The sequence below is a fragment of the Prionailurus bengalensis genome, chromosome X (genome assembly GCF_016509475.1).
Source record: "Prionailurus bengalensis isolate Pbe53 chromosome X, Fcat_Pben_1.1_paternal_pri, whole genome shotgun sequence".
NCBI classification, from domain to species: Eukaryota; Metazoa; Chordata; class Mammalia; order Carnivora; family Felidae; genus Prionailurus; species Prionailurus bengalensis.
The window spans coordinates 75,440,304-75,450,147 of record NC_057361.1 but is presented as its reverse complement, the minus strand read 5'-3'; positions in this window follow the sequence as shown (position 1 = coordinate 75,450,147).

The following is a 9,844-nucleotide window of genomic DNA, read 5'->3' as shown; positions in this document are numbered from 1 at the left end:
ACAGAGAAAGACAGATACCATATGTTTTCACTCTTATGTGGATCCTAAGAAACTTAACAGAAGACCATGGGGGGAGGGGAAGGAAAAAAAAGGTTAGAGTGGGAGGGAGCTAAAACATAAGAGACTCTTCAAAACTGAGAACAAACTGAGGGTAGATGGGGGGTGGGAGGGAGGGGAGGGTGGGTGTTGGGTATTGAGGAGGGCACCTGTTGGATTGAGCAGTGGGTGTTGTATGGAAACCAATTTGACAATAAATTTCATATTTGAAAAAAAAATTCTGGATTGTTTATGTTGTAGGAAATAATCAAAGATTATTTATTATATTTTTGTGAATTTCTCTGTGAAACAATAAATTAGTATTTGGACAAGGAGACTGAATCAGGAAAAATAGAACTAAGTTTCTGCAACAACAACAAAAATAAGCCATAGGTAAAAGAAAGTTTAAAAAATATGATTCCCCATAATTGGTCATTTGTATGGAACACCTCCTAACTAAATGTGATCCAAAAAAAAGAAAAGAAAATTAACAATGAAGAAACTATGGGCCTGATTTTAAAAAAAATAAAGAAAAGAAAAAAAAAAGAAAAAAAGAGCTGTCTGTTGGTGCATGAAGAGTGCTGGCTGGCTATCCCAGTTTGGAGGAGAAGCTGTCAGCTGCATTGGCTCAGAGTCAGTCTTACCCCAATAAATAAGCATTTGGCTGGCACAGAGGGGCAGTGTTTGGTGTAAGTGAATTCCACTTCCAGTAGGGAGCTGCTGTGTTGTTCTCTGAAGTTGCGCTGTGTTGGTGTTGGGAGGAAAAGGGTGTCACACCAATCTCTCATCCCTGGACTGGGGATCTCAACTTCTGCTGTTCAGACAGCCCTTGCAGAATAGCCAGGGAAGAAGCTTGCCCTCTGCCAAAACTCTCTTGCATTTTTTCTTTGGTGCGTGGCTGGGAATCAAAACCCAAAGTCTTAAGGACCCAGCACCATGTGGATCCACTGCTCTCCTCTGGAGTTGAGACTCTCCAGTCTGCTGATGAAAGAATCCTTTGGTTGGCACCTGCAGGGTCTTTTGTCCTTGAGGAGGCAATAAAACCTCTTCCAAAAGTACTTCAGGAAGGGGACTGTTCTCTCTCAGTGCGTCCTGGAGATTGCTATACCACACTACGCACTCTGGGGCCAGCTCCCTCCTCTCCAGGAGTGTGTACTGTGGCTCTTCTCTGAAGAAAGTCACACACTTCCAAATTCTCACACTTTGAGCTCCATAATCTGTTTGCAAAGTGAACTGGGACACTCAGTACTTCTTGCTCCCCAGTCCGCGGTCCAGACAGATTTTCTTCTTGTGCTAACTCAATGCCACACTATCTCAACCCCTTTCTCTTTCTCTCTTTTGTCTCTCCATAGAAAGTGTCCCCTCCACTCCGTGTCACCGCTGTTTTTCTCTCCCCTGATTCACATCCACACGCCTCACACCTTCCAACTGTGGAGATTCTTCTGCAACTCTGCAGATTGATTTCCAGGGTGTTCCAAGTAATCTGATTTCAATACAGCTGTGTTTGAAGGACAAGGAAAGCCCAGGGTACTCCTACTTCTCTTAATTTCTCCCTTCTTAACTAAGTTATCTATAAATAAGAGGAAAAAAAAAAAAACAAATGAAAATGTTGGCGGGTTAAACCTTCTGTAGATTTTGTGTCTACACTGATTTTTAAAACTTTGATAGTTGGTAGAGTTTTCTGATCACTGTACTTAAATCTGTTTTAAGCTTTATTATATGGTGTCTGTTCCAAACAAAAGTCAAGGATACATTAAACAATAAAACTATATTGAATACATAATGGTATTTTAATTAAAAAACATTTAAAAATTTTCTCTTTGAAATTTTTGTAGATGACATAGTATTGTTCCAAATTTTGTGGGTTTTAACTTTTTTTATTTAAAATTTCATGTATTAAATTACTTCAGGAATACAAAAAAGTTATCCAAGGAGATGGAAATAACTAGGACAGTGAAAGTGACAATATCAAATGTGATTGAAGGCACAATTTGATAAAAATGTATTATCTTGAGTTAAGTATAAAATTATAGGAAAACTTACTGTTTCCACTTAATTATAAAGTTATAGGACAACTTTCTGTTTCCACTTTGATATAAAGAGCTTGAAGGTCATCACTTGCAACTTTACAACCAGAAAAATCTGAACAAGCTAAAAAGGAATTACTTTTCTTTTTTGAGGAAAATTGCAATTAAAATTTTAATTTCAGAAACTGAATTCACCATTTATAAATACACTAAAACATAGTCAATGCAAATCCAGATTAATAATAGGTACAGTTTTTTTTAACAAAACAACTTTTCTAAAAGGTCATAGGCAAATGAATTACTTGTTTCATCTAGAGTATTTCATTGATTTGAAATAAGAAAATGAACTTATTTCTAGATTTTGGAGGAAAAAAACTATGAAGACATAGCATTGTTAAAAGAATCTGACAACCTTGGATCTATCAGAAAAGTAAGGTTGCAGGGGAAACTGTCAGACTGAAATCTGGGAAGGCAAAACCAGTCATAGGTAACATTTACATACACGGAGCAAAAGCCACTAGAATCACAAACTGGTGAAAACACTTAAATGATAATTTTGATGAATTGCTGGAGGCTAAGTTTGGACTATACTAAGAGTGAGAATTCTTGAGGACTCATATTTCTCAGGATGATCTCACAATTTTATGTTGTTTGCCTCTATGAAGTCCACTGGGTTCTCACAGTTAAGATATGGAAAGATTCCCTCATGGCTCTGGCAGGGGAGGAGAAGATTTGTCATTGTGAAATACACCAGGATTCTTTCCAATAAAAAAGGCCTACTCTCCATGGGAAAAGACTTTACCAAATATTTATTTCTGCTGAAGGAAGAACATTTCCTCCATTCTAGCCCTCTCTAATCTACCTGTCTCACCTCAGAGGTTAGTGGGAAGAACTATACCACTTAAGAAACACTTGTAAAGGACACAGCCATGAGATGCAGACTCTCTAAAAGACTAAAACATAATGTTGTATGGTGTTCCCACTCTCCCAGAAATTACCACCACAATCAATATACTGGAAATATTCTGGTAAAATAATATTGGATTACACTGGAAAGTGTTTCAAGGCAGTCTCTGAAGAGGAATACTTAGAGAAGTCCAGTGTCAATAGGGGAGACAAAACCAAGGACATTAATTCAATTTGAAGCCTCTGGCAAATATTAAGCACAGCCCAAATCTTAGCCAGTTTACTAGAAAACCTTACAATAAAGGCCTAATTATCTCAGCTTCTATTACCCAATACAACATGTACCACCTTTAACAAAAAGTAACAAAACATGCCAAAAAGCAAGTAAAAACAATCTACAGAGACAAGGAAGTTATCAGAACCAGACTCAAATATGACACAATCAGGAAATTAAAATAAGTGTGATTAATATATTAAGAATTATAATGGCAAACAGTAGACAATATGCAAATATTTAATGAGTTGAATGACTTATTTTCTGGGTGTCAACATTATCAGATACATACTATTTATTTATTTTTTATGTTTCTCACCTAGCACTCACTATAATTCTCCTCCCCATCATTAACCAAAATGAAATAGGTGACGAAACCTAATATATAACTAAGTTAAAGAAATTAAAAGGAGGAAAGTAAAAAAAAAAAGAGAGAGACACACATTTAAATTAACATAGGAATGATAGCAAAGCAACAATTAAATGCTATCTCTTTGTGTTCTATGGGCCACAATTTTGGCTCTGTGCTTTATAGAAATTATAAAGAAACAGTAGTAACGAATGGGATCGGGAGTGGTTAAAGATGTGGCATAGTAAGAGGGCCTTAAGCTCGTCTCATTGAATAACAAATTGCATAACTAGAGGGAAAGAAGAGGCCATATAGAAGAAGGTAGGAAGTGCAAGACATGGTTTGGGGAAGAAACAGATCACAGGTGCTGCTGAGAAATGGATCTTGGGAGGGAGTAGCCCTGGGTACTGAGAGAGGCTGGGGGGGGTTGGGGGGGGGATAGCCCTGGCCACTGAGAGAGGCAAGAGAGAAGTGCACAGGGGAAAGGAGAAGGAGAACACTTCTCCACGCCATTGGCTGGGAAATCTAGAGGGGCTGACTTTTGTAAGTTTTTGCAACCAGCAGGGTTCAAAGACTGGAGTTTTAAAGGTCAGCAGGCTTGGCTAGAATAGAGACCTGGGAGTGCTGCCCTACTCCTGAAAAGAAAGCAGACAAGCAGCCTGGGGACAGACAGCACTATCTGAGGAGGGCCTAAGGCTCACAGGGGAGACATTGTTCACTCTTTTTGGAGCATATCTCTATGAGAGGTGGGGTTCCCAGAGACACCTCTCTGGGGACAGAGGAGGCAGTGGGCACCATTTCCCTCCTTCACCTCTTGGCATAGACAGAACCACATGCTGAAGGCCACTAACCTAGACACTGACTGTCTTGACTGCCTGGAGCACGTCCCACACCCTGCACTCTGGCACAAATTCCCCTCTTCATTGGGTCTGCATCAGTTCCAGGGTAACAAGACCCTCCTCCAGAAAAAAACAAAACAAAACAAAACAAAACAGCACAAACCTCCACCACAGCACGCCCTTAAATTATTGACTTTTTCACCAGGCTTGGGTGAGATAGAGACCAAGGTGCACTGCACTGCTCCCGGCAGGCAAACAGCCTTGAGACAGACAGCATGAAAATGGTAATCTGAAACACACCAGGGATGCACAGAAGATTACTCACGTTCTCCTGGAGGGGGATTATTCACTCCCCCTGAAGGGGGAGTGCTTCACTGGCAGTAGTAACCACAGAGACCCCTTTCTGGGGACAAAGGGGCTGGGGGTACCATTTCCCACCACTACCTACCAGTATAAGCCAGCCTCAGTAACAGCACAGTGCTGACTCTGTGTACCTAACCTGGTTACACCAACTCCTGTCCCCCAGCACTCTTTTGGTACTGCTTTTCTCAGCCAAGTGTGCCTTAGGACCAGCAAGCAGGCACCTCCCCCAAAAGACCAGCACAAACCCTCACATACACCATTTCTACTGACCAGAGAGTTCTGCAAGGCTTCATTTCTAGTGGCAGTAGTATCAGATCTCATTTTACAAGCAGACTAGAGTGCACCTACTTCAAACTCACCACACTCTGGCTAAGACACAAATACTGCCCACTGCAGGCAAGGAGATCCTCTTCAGACCACTGACCTGGAAGAGTAGAACAGCCAGAACACAACAGCAGAGTGCACACAGCACACACCAGAGACACTCCCTGAAGCACCAGACCCTGGACACTATATGACCTCTTCTTCATAAAGCCATTACTCTCAGGAGTAGAAAAAATAACAGGATTTTCTAGCACACAGAAGAAGACACAGACCTAGACAAAATGCCAAGATGGAGGAATTCATCCCCAAAGAAAGAACAAGAAAAAGTAATGGACAGAGATTTAAACCAGATATAACTGATACGCCTGGTGGAGAATTTAAAGCAACTATCAAGAACACCCACTGGGCTTGAGAAAAGAATCAAATACTTCAGAGAGGCCCTTACTTCAGAGATAAAAGAGTTAAAAAGAATCAGAAATGAAAAACGCAATAACTGAGATTCAAAACAGACTGCATGTAAATACCACAAGGAAGAAGAGGAACAAATAAAAGATATTGAAGATAAAATAATGGAAAATAATGAAGCTGAACAAAAGAGAACAAGAGAAATTATGCAAAATGAGAATAGACTTAGGGAACTCAGTTACTCCATCAAAAGTAATAACATTCATATCATACAAGTCCCAGAAGAAGAAGAGAGAAAAAAAGGGGCAGAACATTTCATTGAGGAAATAATAGAGAAAACTTCTCTAATCTGGGGGAAAAAACAGACATCCAAATCCAGGGGGTACACAGAACTCCCACAAAATCAACAAAAACAGGCCAACACCAATAACAATTGTAATTAAATTTGCAAAATATAGTGATAAAAAAAAGTCCCCAATGGAGGAAGACAAAAGAAGGACTTAAATTACAAAGAAAGACATGTAAGAGTAGCTGCAGATCTCTCACGAGAAACTTGGCAAGCCAGAAGGGAGTAGTATGATATACTCAAAGTGCTGAATGGAAAAAATCTGCAGCCAAGAATAATCTATTCAGCAAGGGTACCATTCAGAATAGGAGAGATAAAGAGTTTCCCAGACAAACAAAAACTATTGGAGTTAATTACCACTAAACCAGCCCTACAAAATATATTACAGAAGACACTGTGAGTTGGAAAGACTAAAAGTGAGAAAGATTAGAAAAGAACAGAGAAAATCTTCCAAAACAACAACAAAAAACAAGTAATAAAATGGCACTGAATACACATCTATCAATAATTACTCTGAATGTAAATGGACTAAACACTCAAAGGACATGGAATGTCAGAGTAGACAAAAAAAAATATCCATCTATATGCTGGCTAAAAGAGATTCATTTTAGACCTAAAGACACCTGCAGAGTGAAAGTGAGGGTATAAGGAAATATTTATCATGCAGATAGATGTCAAAAGAAAGACTGAGTAACAACACTTTTATCAGACAAACTAGATATTAAACCAAAGACTGTAACAAGAATAAAGAAAGGCCCTGTATCATAATAAAGGGGACTATCCAACAAGAAGATTGAAAAATTATAAATATTTATGCTCCGAACATGGGTGTGCCCAAGTATATACAACAATTAATGACAAACATAACAGAAATCATTGAAAATAATACAATGATAGTAAGGGACTTTAACAACCCACTTACATCAAAGGACAGATCATTTAAACATAAAATCAACAAGCAAACAATGGCATTGAATACGCAGTGGACGAGATAGACTTAACAGATATATTCATAACATTCCACTCTAAAGCAGCAGAATACACAGTTCTTTTCAAGTGCACATGGGACAATCTCCAGAATAGATCACATACTAGGTCACAAATCAGGTCTCAACAAGTAACAAAAGATTGAGGTCATACCATGCATTATTTTCTGATCACAATGCCCTGAAACTTGAAGTCAACCACAAGAAAAAAATCAAAAGTCCACAAATACATGGGGGTTATACAACATGCTACTAAAGAATGGATGGGTCAAACAGGAAATCAAAGAAGAAATAAAAAGACGCATTGAAAAAATGCAAATGAAAAAACAATGGTCCAAAACCTTTGGAATGAAGCAAAAGCAGGCATAGTAGGGAAGTATATGACAATACAGCATACCTCCAGAAGCAAGTAAAATCTCCAATAAACAACCTAACCTTATATCTAAAGGAGGTAGAAAAAGAACAATAAACAAAACCTAAAGTCAGCAGAAGAGAAATATTAAATTTTAAACCAAAAATAAATGTTATTAAAACTTAAAAGGCAATAAAGAGATAAGTGAAATGACCTGGTTCTTTGAAAAAAATAATAAAATTGACAAATCCTGGACCAGATTTATCAAAAAAAAAAAAGGAGAAAGGAATAAATAAAATCACAAAGGAGAAAGGAGAAATAACAACCAACACCACAGAAATATAAACAGTTATAAGAGAATGTTATAAACAACTATATGCCAACAAATTAGACAACCTATAAGAAATGTATAAATTCCTAGAAACATATAAATTATCATAACTGAAACAGAAAGAAATAGGAAACTTGAACAGATCATAGCCAGCAAAGAAATTGAATCAGTAATAAAAAATTTCCCAACAAACAAAAGTCCAGGGCCAGATGACTTCACAGAATTATACCAAAATTTAAAGAAGAGTTCATACTTATTATTCATGAACTATTTCAAAAAATAGAAAAGGCAATGAAAACTTCCAAATTTATTTCATGAGGCCACCATTACCTTAATACCAGAGGCAGACAAAAACTCCCTAAAAAATAGAACTACAGGCCAATATCCCTGATAAAAATGGATGCGAATATTCTCCATAAAATACTAGAAAATCAAACCCAATAGTATATTAAAAGAATCATTCAGGGGCGCCTGGGTGGCTCAGTCGGTTGAACGTCCCACTTTGGCTCAGGTCATGACCTCACAGTTTGTGAGTTCAAGCCCCGCGTTGGTCTCTGTGATGACAGCTCAGGAAGTGGAGCCTGATTTGGATTCTGTGTCTCCCTCTCTCTCTGCTCCTCCCTGCTCACACTCTGTCTCTCTCTCAAAAATAAATAAAGATTAATAATAATAATAATAATAATAAAAGAATCATTCACCATGATCAAGTGGGATTTCTTCCTGGGTTATTGGGGTGGTTCAATATTCGCAAATCAATCAATGTGATACATCACATTAATAGAAGAAAGAGTAAGAATCATATGATCCTGTCAATCGATGCAGAAAAAGCATTTGACAAAGTATAGCATATGTTCATTGTAAAAATCCTTAAGAAAGTAGGGTTAGAGGAAATATACCTCAACATAATAAAGGCCATAACCAAAAACCCAGGAAAACCTAAGAGCTTTTCCTTTATGGTCACAACAAGACAGAGATATCCACTCTCACCACTGTTAATTAATGAGTGGAAGCCCTAGCTTCAGCAATCAAAAATAATACAAAAAGAAAAAAAAGAATAAAAAAGCTGTATCCAAATCAGCAAAGAAGAAGTGAAACTTTCACTATGTGCAGATGACATGATACTCTTTATAGAAAACATAAAACACTTAACCAAATATTTTAGAACTGATATATGAATTCAGTAAAGTTTCAAGATACAAATTCAACATATACTAGTTTGTTGCATTTCTATACACCGATAATGAAGGAGCAGAAATAGAAATGAAAAAAATCAATCCCATTTACAATTGCACCAAAAAGTATACAATACTTAGGAATATACCTAACCAAAGAGGTGAAAGATCTGTACTCTGAAAACTATAAAACACCGAAGAAAGAAATTAAATGACACAAAGAAATGGGAAATATTACACTCTCATGGATTGAAAGAACAAATATTGTTAACACATCTATACTACCCTATACAATCTATGCATTTATGTAATCCCTATCAAAATACCACCATTATTCTTCACAGAGGTAGAACAACCAATCCTGAAATTTATATGGAACCACAAAACACTCTGTACAGCCAAAGCAATCTGTGCTGTCAGTACAGAGCCCAACGTGGGGCTCGAACTCACGAAACTGTGAGTCGAATCAAGAGTCAAACACTTAACCAATTGAGCCACTCTGGCACTCCCCAAAGCAATCTTGAAGAAGAAAAGCAAAGCTAGAGGCATCACAATTCTGGACTTCAAATTATATTACAAATCTGTAGTGATCAAGACAGTATGGTAATGGCACAAAAACAGACACACAGATCAATGGAACAGAATAGAAAACCCAGAAAGGAACCCACAACTATATGTTAAATTAATCTTTGACAAAGCAGGAAAGAAAATCCACTGGGAGAAACACAATCTCTTCAACAAATGGTTGTGGGAAAACTGGGCAGCAACATGAAAAGGAATGAAAGTGGACCTCCTTCTTACACTTTACCCAAAAATAAATTCAAATGGATTAAATATCTAAATGTGAGATATGATACCATAGAACTTCTAGAGGATAATACAAGTAGAAACTTTGACATAGGCCATAGCAAATATTTACTATATATGTGTCCTGTGGCGACGGAAACAAAAGCAAAAATAAATTATTGGGACTTCATCAAAATAAAAATGTTCTGCACAGTGAAGGGAACAATCAACAAAACTAAAAGGCAAACAATGGAATGGGGGAAGATATATGCCAATGACATATCTGGTAATGGGTTAGTATTCAAAATCTATAATCAACTTATAAAACTCAACATCCAAAAATCAAAT